This window comes from Toxorhynchites rutilus, chromosome 1 (assembly GCF_029784135.1).
Source record: "Toxorhynchites rutilus septentrionalis strain SRP chromosome 1, ASM2978413v1, whole genome shotgun sequence".
In the NCBI taxonomy this organism is placed as follows: Eukaryota; Metazoa; Arthropoda; class Insecta; order Diptera; family Culicidae; genus Toxorhynchites; species Toxorhynchites rutilus.
In genome coordinates, this window is record NC_073744.1 from 188,631,196 (window position 1) to 188,650,716 (window position 19,521).

Below are 19,521 nucleotides of genomic sequence, written 5' to 3' on the forward strand. Positions count from 1 at the left end.
TCCAATAGGAAAAAATATGGCTCCTTCGATCCGCTATCTTGAAGTTTAAATAGTTCATGAGTGATACAAACATTATTTGTACTTACCTGGTATCTCTTATAGCGATGTTCAACAACGAGTTGATCGCTGGCTGGCCGGCCCTCAGATTTTTTTAAAAAAACACGTATGGTGAAGCACAATCAAAATTAGAATTTTTATTATAGACCAATTCTTATAGGGATTTTTATGAGGATGTATCAACAATCCAAGATCGAAAATGTAAGGTGGAATAATTTTTAACATAAACAAAATATGTGACGTAACATATCCACTACATAAGTAAGGTATTGTTATTAAAGGTAAAAATAATCGAATAAAAATGAACGAAACATATTTGTTCAAAAAATAATGCTAGAGTTCAAAATCACAAGGGCTTAACTGACATTTAAACAGAAACTGAAATTAGGGTGGTGTTGACGTGTTCTCAACTTAATTACAAGTCAATTTTAGTTCTTGCCAAATGTTAAGTTTTTATGATTTTCAACGCTAGATTTATATTATTTGAACATTTTTTCTCATTAAAACAGCCAAAAACACAGCTTCATGTAAATTCTCCATGTAAAACGCACTTAAAAGATAGATTCAATTGACTCCGTATGACCTAAAACGAAAAATTTTCCTCTTGTGTTCAAGTTTTAGAAGAATGAAGTGTTCAGCACCCTAATCGTATCATTTTTTGACGTAGAACTACATCTTTCAAGAAGGGTGCCAAATCAGAAACCAGGTTACGTTTTTGTGGAATAAGGTTAACGTTAATAACTATTTTCACTGTGAACGAACTCTCTGCGTCTCTAGGCTTCTATCATAATTAATAAAAGCATTATTTTTCATGAGATAAACAATTGAATAACTGTAAAATGTTAAGCGTTATTTAAAAGCCCTAACTGCCAAGTTTTAATTGGCCTGATTTACGGTTTCCCAAAACAAAGACTTCAGATTCGATGCACCGGTGGAAATCCGTGGTAAACAAATGGATTGCATAACATAATTGCGTAGTTCTACGTCGAAAATATGCGTTCGTGTCCTAGATACAACCCCTTACATTTTTTTTTTTACAATTGAGGACAATAGATAAATTTCCACAAAGCTTCTTTAAAAGCCAAGAATAATAGGCATTAGAACACAAATTCTAATATAAGAAGAAATAAAAAAAAAAACATTTAAGTTCGTGACATGTTCTGTTTTTTTTCAAATGAATTAATGTAATGCGATTTTTTTTTGCAAATATGTAATAAGTTTCTGTATATCCTTCTTTATACTATGGACAGACATACAGCTGTACTAGCGTTGTACGTGTACAGCGTTGTACAGGTACCATCGTACCATGACAGACATACTTTGGTTGTACATTGTACCGTATGTCAAACTGACAATCAAAAATTTGACCAATTTTCACTACATATTTCAATGAAAAAGGTTTTTATTTAGTGTCTAAACTATTGCAACAACAAACAAGTTTCCAATCTGAGTTTTAACCTCAAGAGAAAGTCCATAAAAAGAACGTTTACCAAGTGTTTTGATTCGGTTCGTTCATGCTACCCACCACTAACCGTCTATGGCGCTGCGCACAGTACAACTGTAGCCATGTACAGCGGAAAAACAGGTCGGTACAGATACAGCGATTGTACCGAGTTGCTTGCATGGTTCTAGCGCTGTACATGGTGACAGACATACAATTTTCGAAGTACAACGCAAGTACAGCTGTATGTCTGTCATAAGTATTAACCTTATTTCTTTGACACATTAAATTTGGTACCATTTGAGTCAAGGCGCCTAGAAGTATATCCTAAGGTGGGCCAACTTGCTAAAACCACTCTTCAGCCATCTTGGAAGTCTACTGTGTTTTGTTTGTAAACAAAACACAATACGCTATTGCTGAAGCTCGCTCGTGATCAGTCTGTCTCTTTCACGCTACAAGCAAATAATTCCCCTTCTGCTTTCTTCCGTACTGTTTTCATATACCGCTCCCCTAACCAGCTTAGTGACGAAACGGCCTCACTGGTATGCCTGACAATTGAACTTCTTATCTTATTGGCTACTAATACAGGTCGGACTCTATTATCCGGGGATTCGATTATCCGGAGTATTTTATTTTTGATTTTAGGAAATTTTGAATAACTTGTATAACAATTCTATATTGAATAGCTAATATGGGTATCAAAAGAAAGGGCTTGACTAGTAGAACACAGTTATTTATGAAAAATGCAAATTCAAAATGGCCGCCACCGCAAGATGGCGCCATATATATTTTTTTCACAACTCCATCAATATGGGTATCAAATGAAGGGCTTGACTAGTAGAACACAGTTATTTATGAAAAATGTAAATCTAAGATGGCGGCCGCTACAAAATGGCAGATTACATATTTTCTTAGAACCCCATCAATATGGGTATCTAATGAAAGGGCTTGACTAGTAGAATACAGTTATTCATGAAAAATGCAAATCCAAGATGGCGGTCACTACAAAATGGCGGATTGCATATTTTCTCAGAACTCCATGAATATGGGCATCAAATGAAAGGGCTTGACTAGTAGAACATAGTTATTTATGAAAAATGCAAATTCAAAATGGCCGCCACCGCAAGATGGCGCCATATATCTTTTTTCACAACCCCATCAATATGGGTATCAAATGAAGGGCTTGACTAGTAGAATACAGTTGTTTATGAAAAATGTAAATCTAAGATGGCGGCCCCTACAAAATGGCGGATTGCATATTTTCTCAGAACACCATCAATATGGGTATCAAATGAAAAGGCTAGCCTAATAGAACACAGTTATTTATTAAAAATGTCCAAAAATGTATCAAAAGAAAGTTCTCGACTAGTAGAACATAGCGGATAATGAAAAATCCAATTTCAAGATGGCCGCAGTCCCCAAACAACTAATTACTTTTTGAATGGTTTCATTCAGCTTGATCTGTTTCTATGTATGTTTGAATGTTTGTTGGGTTGTCCCACTTTTATAGAAAATTGACCCCGTTCCTGTTGATATTAAACTGCATATTCCATGATCTTGAAAAATTCAATTTGGCCGCCGCAAAAAAAATGGCTGAATGACTTGATTTGGAGAATACACTGCACTATGAACAACATAAATTCGAAAAGGTCTCCGCCACAAAATGGTCGACTATGTATTTTTTGCAATTCTCAATATTGGTATCAAATGGAATGATTTGACTAATAGAATACAGTACAGGTCGAACTCGATTATATACAGATTCGATTATATGTGATTCGATTATATACAATTTTGGACTCAATTATATTAAGTTTGGATTTTTTTTTTATATTTCAAATATGACTTATTTCATGAAGAAATGTATCCTTTCAACGTTAAGGTGAAGTTTAAGTGGCTATTACATGTACAATGGGGTAAAAATCGTGATTTTTGAAGATTTTGCGTGAATTTTCACCAGGAATTGCAGCCAAATTAAGAAAGATAGAAGTTGTGCGCCAAAGAACAAATTGTGGAGCGGTTCAAGAACTTCATTTTAATTGATAGAAACAATCTAGTTTAATATCAATTTTTAGGATAAAATTTATAATACATTAAAAATTATTAACTTTCAAGTATTTCACTTCCAAAATGTTATTAAAATTCACTAATTTAGTTGTTCCACTACTATATCCTGTACTAAATTTTCTCATCTTTCAAATAAAAGCATCAGAATGGTCTTCCGTAGCGTACTTTTAATGTAGAGCCAGTTTGAAGCAACAGAGTCAGAAACAAAAAAAAAGTTCTGTAACTCTGTCATTGTTGAAATTCGAACATATGCGTAGGAGGATTTTTTGACGTAGAACTACGTCTTTCATTAAGGGTGCCAAATCAGAAAACAGGTCACGTTTTTATGAAATAAAGTTAATATTAATAACTATTTTTGTCGCGAACGGATTTTGGCGATTTACATACTAAACGAATCGGAAATTCCGAAAGACTTGTTTAATATGCTATACATTAGAATCTCCTGGTTTGTGAATGGTTAAAATTCATGAAAACTTTAGGCGTTTCCATTTTCCCATACATTTGTTCTGTCCATTTGTGTGCTTTCCCGAACAGAGCTGTCAATAACGAGCAACTTATCGACGACCAACGGAGGGGAAATCGTAGGATTTAAAGTCTCCGTGAACAAAGGAAAAGTAGAAGAATGAAGGGGAATACTTGCCTAGAGTATAAACAGTGGATCTCGCTGAGGCAAACTTTCATTCGGCATCGGACTGTTGAGCAATCCAGTTCACTTTGCTTTTGATGCGCTTCGATCTAAGATTGGACCCCACCAGTGGTAATCCATGATGTGATGAGCAAGAAGAAGAAGAAGAAGGCAGGCTCGAGCCCTACAAAAAACGAACGCATTAAAATTTCGCTTTGTAGGGCTCGAGCCCTACAAAGAACGAACGATTTAAAATTTCGAGACAAGCGTCATCTAATGATGCACGGATGTTGGTGCAGTGAAAAGCGCTCGCACTGAACCGAGCCTTCGCGAGTGTGACGCCGCATCGAACAACAGCGAAGTAGGCGATTTCGGCGCGTCGGTCGAAAATGTAAACGCCGTTACCCAGGCAGCAACCAAAATCAAGCCCCCCCCCCGCTGGTGGTGAAGGCGGCGCTTTTGACAAACTCATCAGCGAATTCGCATCGATGGGTGTTACAGCAGAGTACAAGCTGTGTGGCACAATTCAGTCTTTTTCCAAGCATTTAACATTGTTTGTTTCCCGTCATCATAAGGGCTTCGTTGGTGTCTTTGAGAATGCATCAATGCATTAAACTGACGTTATAGCGAAGTAGACGTTAAGGTGCGCCAAAGCATTATAGAATAATATCCGAAGGTATAAACAAGCGACTTATATAAAATAACAGCGTAGTTCTACGTCAACAATGCGGTCGTATCTTAGACACAACCTCCTATAATTTTTCATCAAATATCGTCTAGCACCTCCTGAGAGAATCTGGATTTTTTTTTTCATGTAAGAAAGGTGTTATCTGACTTCAAGGGGATGAATCATGCGAAATATACATGCAAAAAAAACAAATAAAGAAAAAAAATTGTTTTGACTCGATTATCCGGAGGATTCGTTTATCTGGAGTGAAAAACAATCAATAATCGATAATCGATTCCGATCTGTACAATCAAAATTTAGATGTGGCATTGAGTTAATAATCTAAATTAGTTGCTGGCAACAAAAGCAGTAAAATTGCTTACTTTGATTAGAAAAATGAACCATTGGATCATTTTTGGTAAGGATTGTTATCAAGAGATAGGTTTGCAGAGGTTTTTATTTATTATAAACAAAATATAGGAGGTTGTGTTCAAGACACGACTGCATTGTTGACGTAGAACTACGCTGTGATTTAATTCAAGTCGCTTGTTTGTAACTGCGGATGTTATTTTATAATGCTACGAAAGTTTTAAAATAGCCATTCTACCGGTTTGGCCGCCCTGAAATGTTTCTTTTATTGTAGAATCATTTCACGATAATTGTTTGATGTTTCATTCTTGTGTTCGCAGAACAATACATGCTCGAGATAAGCGCAGCTGTCATCCTCAGTGGAGAAAGTTTTGCTATTGGCAAGCGAAACCAAATCACATAAAATTCCAGAACGACATTTACTTTCGTGGTGACTAAATAAACGAAATAAACTCTATCTGTAAATCTCAACAACCTCGAAAAGAAAAGCACTGATTCATCATGATCAAGATTAGCGCAAATGCAATACTGATTGAAAGCAGTTTTACGACTGCCACCTGAACCCAAATAAATTAATAACTTAATATAATTTATTGAACAACTTGGTATTCCCCAAATAATTTTATGGAGCACAACCTTAACACCTGCTTCACCATAGCGTCAGTTCAATACATTGATGACAGAAAACAAGCAATGTTAACTGCTTGGACAAAGGCTGAATATTTGGCTAAGCAAAGATTCATTATCAATACCCTAGCGTAAATATTTCTCTCTTCCTTGTTTATACTTGCCATTACGGCTGCATAATTTGTAACATCAAACAATCGTCAATCATAGCATGAAAAATTAGGCGATTATTGTTACGGCCAATGCACACGATAGCAGATACAAATGGGATTTCAGCGTAGCGAAGATGCACTATTTTTACGTCTTCTTTCTCTTTGTTCACGGAGACTTTACATCTTACGATTTCCCCTTTGTTGCTCATCGATAAGTTGCTCGTTATTGACAGCTCTGTTCGGGAAAGCACACAAATGGACAGAACAAATGTATTAGGAAATGGGAATGCTTCAAATTTTCATCAATTTAAACCATATACAGACTATGGGATTGTAATGTATAGCATATCAAACAAATCTTAGGGAATTTTCAATTCGTTTGGTATGTAAATCGCCAAAATCCGCTCGCGGCAAAAATAGTTATGAACGTTAACTTTATTTCATAAAAACGTGACCTGCTTTCTGATTTAGCAGTCTTAATGAAAGACGTAGTCCTACGTCAAAAATCTCTGCTTTCTCGCATTGAAACGCCAACTATTATTTAATTTGGTTACGCATCGAGTCATCACTACTCTGCTGAGCGTCCTAATGTACATGTACATGTACATGTTCGACTATGTAAGAATACTCTGGTTTGGAGCTGTTTCTCATGGTTTGGCGTGGGATATTTGGCTCAAATCAGTGAGATGATGACGACAGAGGGGTTTATCGACATTCTTTGCGAAAACCAGTAAGAGTCGATGTTGAAAATGGAACTGGAAGATAATTACAAATTGATATCGATTCAAAATATACGGCAAAAAAAACACAAGCGTTCTTTCGATCTGAAGTCACTGAAGTTGCTTTTTTCCGTTTTTTTTATTCGCGTTTTTTTTACGCGGCTTTTTTACGCAGTTTTTGGAATTTACGCGGATTTCGAAATTTACGCGGCACGTATCAACCGCGTGAAAATTCAATTTGCTCATTGATGTGGCTTTTCACGAAATAAGTTTGTATTGTATCACTGATTAGTAGCTGAGGAATAAAAGGAGATACAGATATCATGAATGTAGCAGGAGAAAAAAAATTGCATTTTAAACTAACAATTCACTGTTTGTTAGATTTTTAAACGGGTTTTGAAAATTACCCAATTTATTTTTACGCGGATTTACGCGGTTTTTCTTGCGCGGATTTTGGAATTTACGTGGTTTTTGTTTACGCGGAACGTATCCTCCGCGTAAAAAGCGACTCCAGTGTACGTAAATTTAGCTTTTTAACGTATCCATTCAACCAAAAATGTGTTTTATTGCTAAATACAATTTTTCGATAAAACAAAAGAACGCATTTTTAAGAGAGATTTTGGTGATAAAATTCCACTATTTGTAAGCGTTGTTTGTTTGTAACTCTTCTCATACTGAAACGGCAATGAAGTCAGTGCAACTTTAATTTTGACACGTGGTACGAATCTCGTGTGATCTGTTAAATACAGTGCGCTCAAGTACCAAACAGCAAAAAATTGTAATGGGTTGTATCAAGGACACAACCGCATTTTTCGACGTAGAACTACGGAATTATATTATTCAATCCATTTGTTTGTCACTTCAGATATTATTTTAGAGTGCATCGAAATTTTTGTAATATCCCTTTAGCTATTTAATTTTTTATTACTTAAGTAGAGATGTGATCGAACTCCACAACATGCAACAGTAATGTTACCCTGCTGGAATTTGAAAGCATACTTTCATGAAATATACGTTTATCTAAATAAATGCAGTGTATCATGTATATTCCAAAACTCTGGATACTCTTCCATATCCGCACCAGCACAAAAAATTATCGTATGCTGCTCTTCTTTGCGGTAGCACACCTCGATACAGAGGGCTTCCTCTCCCTGTATCAAGCTGTGTGTATATGTGTGTGAAATCAGCATTAGGCATGAATGATATCCGCTCGCTGTGTTATGCTAGCTCACTCGCATCTATGTTTTCATTCTATTTTATTTTTGGTTTCCGCCTCTAGTCCTGAGAAGGGCCCCTTGTGGAAAGAAACTGTTCCACACTCCTCCTTCACCCGACAAGAAAACAATCCTCTCCCGCTCGACGCTCTGCGGCAACCACGTTGCTCCGATGACCACCAAACGAGAAGTGATGTGGCTTCAGGTCAGGTCAGGTTTCGTATTATAGAGACTTTAAACTATTTCAGTTCATTCGTCTCTAGCCTTGAGAAAGGCCCTTGGAAAATTTTACTTTACTCCTGCACTACACCTCCACCCTTATTGCCTTGAGAAAGGCACTCGATCCCTCGTCGTCCAGCTCGTCCAGCAACGATGTTGTCCAGTCGGTGTCCACACAAAGAATGAATGTGGCTTCAAATCACGGATGGCTTATTTAAACCTGAGACGAGACATGACAATTCGCGTTGACGGCGAAATGGTGTCGACATCTAGATACGACATTAGTTTGCATGAGGCCAACTATTCTCTATCAGATTAGTCGGTTCTAAGACAGTTTTAATTTGTTAAAATTTGTATGAATTTTTTTTCTTTGCGTTATTTGCCTACTAGAAATACGTTGTTCTGACCTCAGTTTAAATTATTTTCTATGAATTTTCAGATATTCTCACCAAAACTTACCATTATAATACAAAATTATCTTTAGACACAGTTTTTGTGTGATATGTTTTCACTACTTGCAAGCAAAAGTGATTTTCATTTACATAGAGTACTAAATTGATTTGGAAAAACTAATTTTCATTCATACTTTTGATGTTAAAAGCGTGTTCATTTCTTCTGCAAACCCATATTATCATGAGTAGGCCCCATTTCGTAATGCGAAGCTCAATGCCGTCAACGCGGATAGGGGGCCGATTCCGGACCACCACTTCTGTCAAACTCGGACCACTTGCAACTCGCCTTCTGATTGGCTAATGAGTAAAATAATTAACAAAGATAAATATACAAAAATGGGATTTCCAACATTTTCACAGTGTTGCCAAATATATTCAAAATTGAATAATTGTTGCATTCACATTTCAATTTAGCGATAATTTCTATAATGGATTTTTTTTTGGTATATTTTCGTTTCTATTACGTCCGGTGTTCCCGAAGAGAAGGAAACATTGCATCGGAATTTCCACCCTACATCTTTTCGGGATTATTTTGCCATCTAGCATAGCATAATAGCAGCGACCTAACAGAGAAGAGCATTCAATTATTTTCCAACCGTAAAGCAGTTAGCAATATAATTATAATCTAATAACAAATAACAACCAAGGCAGCAGAAAAGTATTTAAAATCATATTGGAACTTGAATAAACCATACATACCTACAGAAAAAAACCTGAATAAACGCTATGTTATTATTTGGGAATGTATGATTTTATCAATATTTCAGTACTGTTAGCATTTGAACGATATCAAAGTTAAATTATAAGGCCTTATTTCCTTATACACTCCACGGTAAAAACGAATTGAAGTTTATCCGCGATGACAGAGATACGGTATCGATATCTGGAAACGAAATAAGCTTTTAACAAGTCTTACTACTCGGCCCGAAGGCACTTTTAAATTGTTAAAACCTGAATGAAAATTTTTACTTGGCGTTATTTATTTACTTGAAGAACGTCTTTCTTACCCTAACTTGACCTGTTTTCTATACACTTTCCGATATTCTCACTAAAACTACTCATTATAATATAAAATTATCTTCAGATACAATCTTTGTGCGAGATTATTTTACCAAATGAAGAAAGCAAAGTTTTCCATTCACAATCAACACTAATATGATACGGAGAAGTTAATTTCCATTCATAATTTCTATTTGAAGAGTGTTCATTCTACCTGAAAACCCATCATTTTCTCTAACTCGTAAAACGAAATTAAATGGCGTGTCGTCCATTCCGTTTTCATCTTGAAGTGTAAACGGTAAGGCCCGTAATCTCTTGATAAATAAAATGAACTTTGAATTTAATTCATATATTTCAACATATCATACACCTACTATCAAATCTACGTTTTCTAGTTTTCTTTATATCTTCACATTTTATTTTTTGGATACGAAAATAACAGGAAAATACTTTAAAATATGTGATATTCGGTTGGAAGATTAATACAAAAAAAATTATGCAACACAGAAAATACATGATACGAAGAACACATGTTTTTCATAGGAAAATAATCTTCCGAAATTTTATAACATTTGGCAACCTTCACATCTCGCTTCTCTGTTATCTAGCACTTGGTCGAAGAAAATGCAGAAAGAAGAGTAAGAAGCCAGTTGTCACGTCTTGTCTTAGATTTAAACCAAATATGTTGAAACGGGCAGAAACGATTGTATCAGTTGCTCGTTGTTGACAGCTCTATTCGGGAATGCACAATCGGCAGAACAAATGTATGGGAAAATGAGAATGTCTCCATTTTTCATTAATTTAAACTGTTCTGAAAACAACCACCTTATTTTTCTCCATACACGGATTTTTTTTTTGACCTGCTTTTAGAACAACGTCTTTCGGGAATTCTCTGAGATTCGTTTGATGTACTATACAGTACAATCCACTAATGCCAAGTGGATTGTACTGTATAGTACATCAAACGAATCTTAGAGAATTTCCGATTCCATTGGGGTGCAAAGTAACAAAATTTGTTTGCTGTAAAAATAGTTATTAACGTTAACTTTATTTCACAAAAACGTGACCTGTTTTCTGATTTGGCACTCTTCCCGAAAGACGTTGTTCTAAAAGCAGGTCAAAAAAAATCCCTGTACGGAGAAAAATAAGGTGATTGTTTTCAGATATAAAAATTTTCAATATGAAATTCAATTTTCAATAGAGAATGTTTCGATAGCGTAATCGAATTCACTGATTTTGCAACATTTTTGTCGAACATAATATTTTAATCAGGATTCTGGCTTTCGAGTTAGATCTTTACGTAGAAAAGGTTAATGATCGTGGATACGCCTTTATAAAAATTATACTATCAGTTAATTTAAACGTTTGATTTATAGGGCTAATTGAATTTTCCTAATTTCTTTGAGACATTCAATATGTTTGTTGCAATTCGCCTTCGCGGATAATTGGTGCTACCATATGTACAAAGTTAAAAAAAACCGAAAGAATCTCGTCAGAGGTCTACTGTTTTCGGTCAACTCGGTGCGGAATTGTTCTATTTCACCATTTCCAAGATCCATTTTTAAAACTTTTATGTCCCAAAAACACTAGAATTTCACCTTGGAACCACCCTAGGCGACGCGCGGCGCGGTCGGAATGAATGTCATTGTGCGCTGTGATTTGAGTGTCGGTTTCCATGAATGCGCGCGCGAGAATGAGATGCAAAAGATACGGGACGGGAGGAATGAAAGTTGCTATCGGTGCGAAAGAAAAAGAGAGCACGAGAGGCTCTACACATTGCGATGGAAATTATAATAGGGCGCGTTCAATTAAAAATTTTCTTTGTGGTGATGATTATTTCAATTTTTTTTCACTCTCTCGTTGTGTTGTTGTTCGTCCCTCTCTCGCTCCCATCTTTGATTTGTGTTATTTTTTTCGTTCTCTCGCTCGCTGTGTTCGCTTTAATTGCACTTCATAATTTACCGTGACACGCTTTGTTGGTGTTTCGTTTCGCGTTTGGGATGGTTAGCCCCGTAGTTATATTCCCCCATCCGTTTTGAGTTTTCTAATTTGATTATTTTGTTGTTATCTCTCTCTCCACAGCTCTAGTAAATCTAGTAATCGTTGCTAATAACAGTCATCATATTTTACCAAATTTCAGCGAAACAAAGAATTCTTTCATATACACAAGCCACGGCTGCTGCTAAATGATAAATAAAGTGTTTCTCCAAACCAAACCTGTGTTTCATTTCTTGTATTTATCGCCATTATATATCATATCAAATATTTTCACCTTAAAACTGCTGGCTGCTATAAAAATGTGTATCTCCCACGAAACGTAACAAGCAAAACTCCTTCACTCATCTCAGATTGAGTGAACGGAAAACTATGTATATGTGTATATATTCATTTTTGAACGTGAAAATGGCTGCTTTTTTAAACCTTCCCAATGTGAAGGGGGTGGAAGCCAACAACCCGCTATCGCAATAAGAAAAAACATGTATATTTCAGCTTATTATATATTCCTTCGCATCCAGGTTGCTGCTGCTGGAGCTGATGTTACTATATAATGTCCTGACACCCACACAGCCACACCACCATCGCGTGTGGCAGTCAACTTCAACCCCTCGCATAATTTTTTTTCTTCGTTCGCATTTTACATATTCCCTTTTATTTTCGTTGGAAAAATTGCGTGGAATTGCGTTCATTCGCACCGGCTCGTGGCGGCTGCTAATGCCTCTGTCGAGGGTGATGCTGCTGCTGCGCTGCTGCTGGGTTGAAAGGATATTGGTATTTTAAGTTTTAATTTAGTCGCCTTGTGCGAGGGGTGAATTTGTTTTCGGGTGAAACAGGTTGATGTCGTTATTTTTTGAAGAATAATGAGCTCAGAGAATGGCTTGCAAATTTTTGCAAGTTTTTAAAAGTTTTTCTTTGATCTTTTTAGCTATTTGTCACCCCTATTCTGTATTTCGATCGATTCGAAATATTTCGAACGACTTGATTAAATTCCATTCTGTATTTCGTTCGAGTTGTATTTACATTTCGTTCGATCTGTTTCTCTTAGAACATTAAAGGGGCAAAACGTTCGAAATAGGTGAAGCGAAATTATAGCTCGAACGAAACAACGATTTCGAACGAAATGGAAATCCGTCGGAATACAGAATTGGGCTGTGTATAATGTGTAACGCAGATGCGCGTCCCCAAAGCAAAATAATCAGCCCTATTCTGTATTCCGACGGATTTCCATTTCGTTCGGAACCGTTATTTCCACCCCTATTCTGTATTTCGATCGATTCGAAATATTCCGAACGATTTGATACAATTCCATTCTGTATTCCGTTCGAGTTGTTCTTGCATTTCGTTCGATCTGTTTCTCTTCGGAAATTCAACGAGCAAAACGTTCGAAATAGAGAATGCGAAATTATAACTCGAACGTAATAACGGTTTCGAACGAAATGGAAATCCGTCGGAATACAGAATAGGGCTGTTCATTCGAGTTATAATTTGGCGTTCCTTATTTCGAACGTTTTGCCCATTTAATGTTCGAACAGAAACAGATCGAACGAAATGCAAAAACTACTCGAACGGAATACAGAATAGGGGTGAATTGCTTTCATTTCAGGATGAATGCACGGTATTGAACTCTACTGGGTGCATCCGTGAACTTATGGGAATCTGAAAAAAAAAAACTCTTAAGGATGTGCACAGAAAAGAGGAAACACGCAGCACGAGTCAATTTGGAATGATTTGCATTGCTGAAAGTACGGCGAATTTTGTGCTATTAGACTGCAGCTTTTGAAAACTAACAGCCCCATTCTGTATTCCCACGGATTTCCGTTATATCGTTCGAATTATAATTTCGCATTCCCTATTTCGAACGTTTTGTCCATGCAATGTTCAAAGAGCAATAGATCGAATGAAATGCAAAAACAACTCAAACGGAATACAGAATCATGAAGTCGTTCGACATATTTCGAATCGATCCAAATACAGAATAGGGGTGAAAGCTTCTCGTTTTATTCTAAAGGCCATCTTTTACTTTTGACGTGGGACTACGTCTAACCGGAGTATATAGGGGGGGTAAAATGAAAATCTAAATACCGGAAATGAAAGATTCCGAATGCTTATAACTCGTACATTTCTTACTGCATCGGAAAGATGTTTGCATCAACTGATTGGGAATATTTCTACGCTTCTATCACAGTTAATAAAATGTCATTTTTCATTAGATAAACAATTGAATAACTGTAAAATGTTAAGCGTTATCTAAACGCCCTAACTGCCTCGTTTTGATAGGCCCGATTTACGGTTTCCCCAACACAACCATCAAAACCAAGTAGCTTTGGAGATATCGGCATTGCAAATACATGGAAGTTGGGGATATTTTTGTTCCGACTGAAATGTGTTTCCCTAACACAGACTTCGAATCCATGGAGTGTGGGGAATTTGGCATTGCAAATACATGCAAGTCAGAAATTGTTTCATTCAATCAAAAATTTAATCAACACAAACAAATGATTGCTAAGCTGAGATAGTCCCACGTCAACCTTGCGGTTATATAACCCACCCGTTTTTTTTTTTGGAGTAGGATGGAACGGTTCGCCCTTCTAATGAGGTCCTTACCGGGTATACCCATACTGTTTCAGAGAGTTGCCTCTAATTGGATATACCGAGACGCCACTCAGTGTCGCGTTAGAGGCGATTGTGACGTGTAATTAGACATACCAACAAACACAACGCAATGTGAAAAACAAGTTGAAACAGGAAAAGCATTGAAAATCTAATAAATAATCTAACTTTTTTTTTTTGCACAGAAAAGTTTGCAAAATACATAATCTAGGTTGAAAACACTTCTAAAAATTTAACGAATTAGAGGCAAATCCCTGTTATACCATACTGGCCTTCATGAGCAACTCAGTCGGCTTTCTCGGTCTCTCTGATACCGGTAAGATCCGGGATTCAAGGGAGAGTGAAGTGTTCGCCTCTCAGCTACTCTCCAATTCATTGAATGACCTTTTGAAGCTGAGAGAACATAGATAGAGCTTTCTGTAATTTTTTTCTTACTACAGAGGCGATCTTCTTCTGCTAGTTTGAAAGTTCTGTCAGGCAGAACGCTGGCAAGATGCCATAATTTTTCACGTAAATCCCAGTTCGCTATCGTTGTCAGAATATGGCGTTGCTAAACGTGTTAGTAGGTTTTAGTCATGGTGCCTTGGTATTGGCACCACTTGAACTAGAAAAAAAAGGAAGGCATATTTCATGTTCTACCACTACTGCTTCTTATCAAGTAAATCGGGAAGCCTATTGTGTATAACCAATGCACAATGGTCCAGGGAACGAATTTAGGTGGCAATTTTAATCTCAATAGTTATTTTCTAGACAAAAACTGTCTTCGACAAAGTTGTTGCATATGATAGAGCGCTCATTTTCATGTTATCAAAAATTGGGTGACCAAAATTGTCGACGAAATAACAAAGTTACAGGAGGGTTGTGTCCGAGACACGACCGCATAGTTGACGTAGGATTCCGTTAGGCTATCTGTTGATTTTGGATATGTTTAAAGAATTACATCGTTAAACTCTTTGATAATGATTTGGTGGCCCTGATAACGGTCGTTTTGTTTGGTTATTGGGTATTGTTTGTTCACTATACCAGTGTTTACATGAAGGACAGTAAACCGTCGTTGGATGGTGCGTCTCAGATAAAAGATACCAAAGTGGAACGAGATATGATGAAAACCACCCTCCGTGATCTTAGACGAAATGCCTCCAGTGTTATGTATGGATGACATGAAGAAAAAAAAATCACCAATGTATGATAATTGCCAATACCGAACACAATTATCAATTTTTCTCATCAGTAAAAACATATTACTTTAATATAGAGAAAACATATTTGAAATAGAAAAGGTAATTTTCTATTATAATTTTTACTTTCTGAGTGTATATTCAACCCAATGCGAATTTTAATTGGACTAACAACACCTAATAAAGGGTGTGTCACATCAAATTGCATCACGGAAAAAACGCTGTAGAAATTTAATTTTTAGGAATTGTATCTTCAGCTTTCGCTTATAATCAGATAAGAGTGTATATATCACGTTGGCCATGCTTCACTGTAAATTTTTCGTAAATTTGGAAAAATGTCGTCGAACGAAAAAGAGCGTCGTGAATTAATCCTGTGCATTCATTTCGAGAATCCGGAGTTGTCACATCGGGACATCGGTAAGATGCTGGGAATCGTCCAATCCACGGTCAGCAGAGTACTAAAACGATACTTCGAGAACCTAACCATCGACCGGAAGGTGAAGAACGGCAAAAATGGATGCTCCGTCAGAGAAAAAGATCACAAGCGCGTAGTTAAGCAGTTTCGACGTGATCCGAGAAATTCGGTCCGGGATGTCGCCAATAAGCTGAATTTGTCAAGTTCATTCGTCCAGCGGACCAAGCAGCGGGAGGGCCTGCGTACATACAAGGTTCAGAATGCTCCTAACCGCGACGAAAGGCAAAACATGGTGGGGAAGACGCGAGCCCGGAAGCTGTACACCGAAATGCTGACGAAGCCGCATTGCCTGGTAATGGATGACGAAACCTACGTCAAAGCGGACTTTCGTCAGCTGCCGGGCCTGTTGTGCTTCTCCGCAGAGGACAAATTCAGCGTTCCGGAGGAGATTCGCAAGCAGACTATCAAAGTTTGCCAAAAAGTACATGGTGTGGCAAGCGATCTGCTCTTGCGGGAAGCGAAGCGCCCCCTTCGTGATGACCGGTACGGTAAACGGGCAGGTTTACCTTAAGGAGTGCCTACAGAAGCGCTTACTACCACTATTGAAGCAGCACGAGGGCCCGACCATCTTCTGGCCGGATCTCGCTTCGTGCCACTATTCAAAGGACGTGTTGGAGTGGTACGAAGCCAACGGGGTCACCTTCGTGCCAAAGGAAATGAACCCGCTCAACGCGCCGGAGCTTCGCCCAGTAGAGAAATATTGGGCGATTATGAAGCAGGCCCTCCGGAAGAACCCAAAAGTTGTCAAATCGGAGGCGGACTTCAAGAGAAAATGGATTTCTGTTCAAAAAAAACTACAACCTGACGTTGTACAGAACCTTATGGACGGGGTAAAGAGGAAGGTGCGAGCATACGGGCTTGGGCTCGAAGTATGAAAGATGGAAAATGCCAAAAGTTGTTTAATAGTTTTTATTTTACTGTATAAAATTTTCAAAAGGATCGGTCTACTGGGCGAATTTCTACAGCGTTTTTTCCGTGCTGCAATGTGATGTGACACACCCTTTACTATATGTAGAAATCACATCACGCTTTTATTTATGAAAATTAAATTTTCATATATCAAGTCATTTTTAACACAACTGTGACAATATACAATTTTACATTACACTTGTGCTGAATTTTCCACAATACACGATCGATCATTGATGTGAAATTTCTCGAAGCAACAAACATTAAAGTTCCAAATTTAAATTTTATTTGCTAGAATTAATCATATCACTCACCTTACTTGCAATATAAAACTATGGATGGGTTATACCTATGATATAACCGCAAGGGTGACGTAGGACTGCCGTTGGCTTACTAATCATTTGTGTTTTGACGTAGGACTACGTCTTTCATTTCTATACCGGGGTGTAAAATCAAAGTTTCGAAAACGAAAGCGTTACGCCGGAGACCGAGATTTTGAGCGTTAATAGCTCCTAAACAACTGAACGAAATGGTATGATAAACACTTCATTCGAAAGATAAAATGTCTACGCGTTATATACTTGTTACTTTTTGATCCAAAAACTTGTTTCAATAGTCTTAAAATTGCTTTCAAAACAGGCTATTGAAATCACCAATCGGTATATAAGCGAGCGGCGCTCGGAAATCCACTCAGTTCTAATTGAACAGCGATTGGAGCATGTTGTCGCTGTTGCGGTGAAGCTCTTTATTTATCATGAAAGCGCGGATGAACGGTGTCACCAAGAGCATGTTTGTGCACCCTAGGCCAGAAGGGAATCTATCAGGAGGAGAGTGATGCCACAAACGGTTCCCTGGGAAGACATCGCTACACACACATACACGCGCGGCTATTAACAGGTGGTTATCGAGTTGACATTAACCACTGGTGGGCTTCCAGTATCGAGGAAAATGTGGAAATATCTAATCGTTACTGAAAATAATCTGCCAGTTCCTTTGGGAATTTTCAAAATATATTCATGTGAAAGAGTTTAATTGAATGTTTTCTATCCATGTAACACTGTGACCAAATATGTTTCAATCAAGTGCTATTAACAGGTGGTTATCGAGTTGGCATTAACCACTGGTGGGCTTCCAGTATCGAGGAAAATGTGGAAATAACTAATCGTTACTGAAAATAATCTGCCAGTTCCTTTGGGAATTTTCAAAATATATTCATGTGAAAGAGTTTAATTGAATGTTTTCTATCCATGTTACACTGTGACCAAATATGTTTCAATCAAGTGCTATTAACAGGTGGTTATCGAGTTGGCATTAACCACTGGTGGGCTTCCAGTATCGAGGAAAATGTGGAAATATCTAATCGTTACTGAAAATAATCTGCCAGTTCCTTTGGGAATTTTCAAAATATATTCATGTGAAAGAGTTTAATTGAATGTTTTCTATCCATGTAACACTGTGACCAAATACATTTGGTTTTGTGGTTTTTCAATCAATCGCAATTAACAGGATAGCTTCAGAAGATTATTCTTCCCCATCAGTAGGATATTTCCGTATCCAATATTGTATGCGCCCGCAATCGATTATTGCTCAGTCGCCGAAAGTTCCGAGCTCAGAGAGTTCATTCCCCTCTAGTTTGCCTTCCAAATTGCCATCGTAAACCACACCTTCTCTCGATTCAATCACACACAAAAAGCATACTTAAGCGATATTCTGGTGGTGAGACACATTCATTTTTCGTGAGGACATCGACAAGACAACATCGTTGCCTAACGTGCTGGAGGAGGTGGACGGCGAAGGATCGACACATACACGCGCAGAACTCTTTCCGTTAGGATGCCATTCAGCATCGGGAAAGTTCCGGAAAGATCTAATCATTGCTGGAAAATAATTTGCCAGTTCCTCTGGGAATTTTCAAAATATATTCATGTGAAAGAGTTTAATTGAATGTTTTCTATCCATGTTACACTGTGACCAAATATGTTTCAATCAAGTGCTATTAACAGGTGGTTATCGAGTTGGCATTAACCACTGGTGGGCTTCCAGTATCGAGGAAAATGTGGAAATATCTAATCGTTACTGAAAATAATCTGCCAGTTCCTTTGGGAATTTTCAAAATATATTCATGTGAAAGAGTTTAATTGAATGTTTTCTATCCATGTAACACTGTGACCAAATACATTTGGTTTTGTGGTTTTTCAATCAATCGCAATTAACAGGATAGCTTCAGAAGATTATTCTTCCCCATCAGTAGGATATTTCCGTATCCAATATTGTATGCGCCCGCAATCGATTATTGCTCAGTCGCCGAAAGTTCCGAGCTCAGAGAGTTCATTCCCCTCTAGTTTGCCTTCCAAATTGCCATCGTAAACCACGCCTTCTCTCTATTCAATCACACACAAAAAGCATACTTAAGCGATATGCTGGTGGTGAGACACATTCATTTTTCGTGAGGACATCGACAAGACAACATCGTTGCCTAACGTGCTGGAGGAGGTGGACGGCGAAGCATCGACACATACACGCGCAGAACTCTTTCCGTTAGGATGCCATTCAGCATCGGGAAAGTTCCGGAAAGATCTAATCATTGCTGGAAAATAATCTGCCAGTTCCTCTGGGAATTTTCAAAATATATTCATGTGAAAGAGTTTAATTGAATGTTTTCTATCCATGTAACACTGTGACCAAATATATTTCAATCATGTGCTATTAACAGGTGGTTATCGAGTTGGCATTAACCACTGGT

At 37.5% G+C, this 19,521-nt stretch overlaps 1 protein-coding gene across 4 annotated transcripts in view; it reads left to right on the forward strand.

Moving 5' to 3' along the window:
* LOC129761553 (zinc finger protein 2) overlaps window positions 1–19,521 on the forward strand; it is an 88,279-nt gene that overhangs the window by 1,194 nt on the left and 67,564 nt on the right. The window lies entirely within an intron of this gene.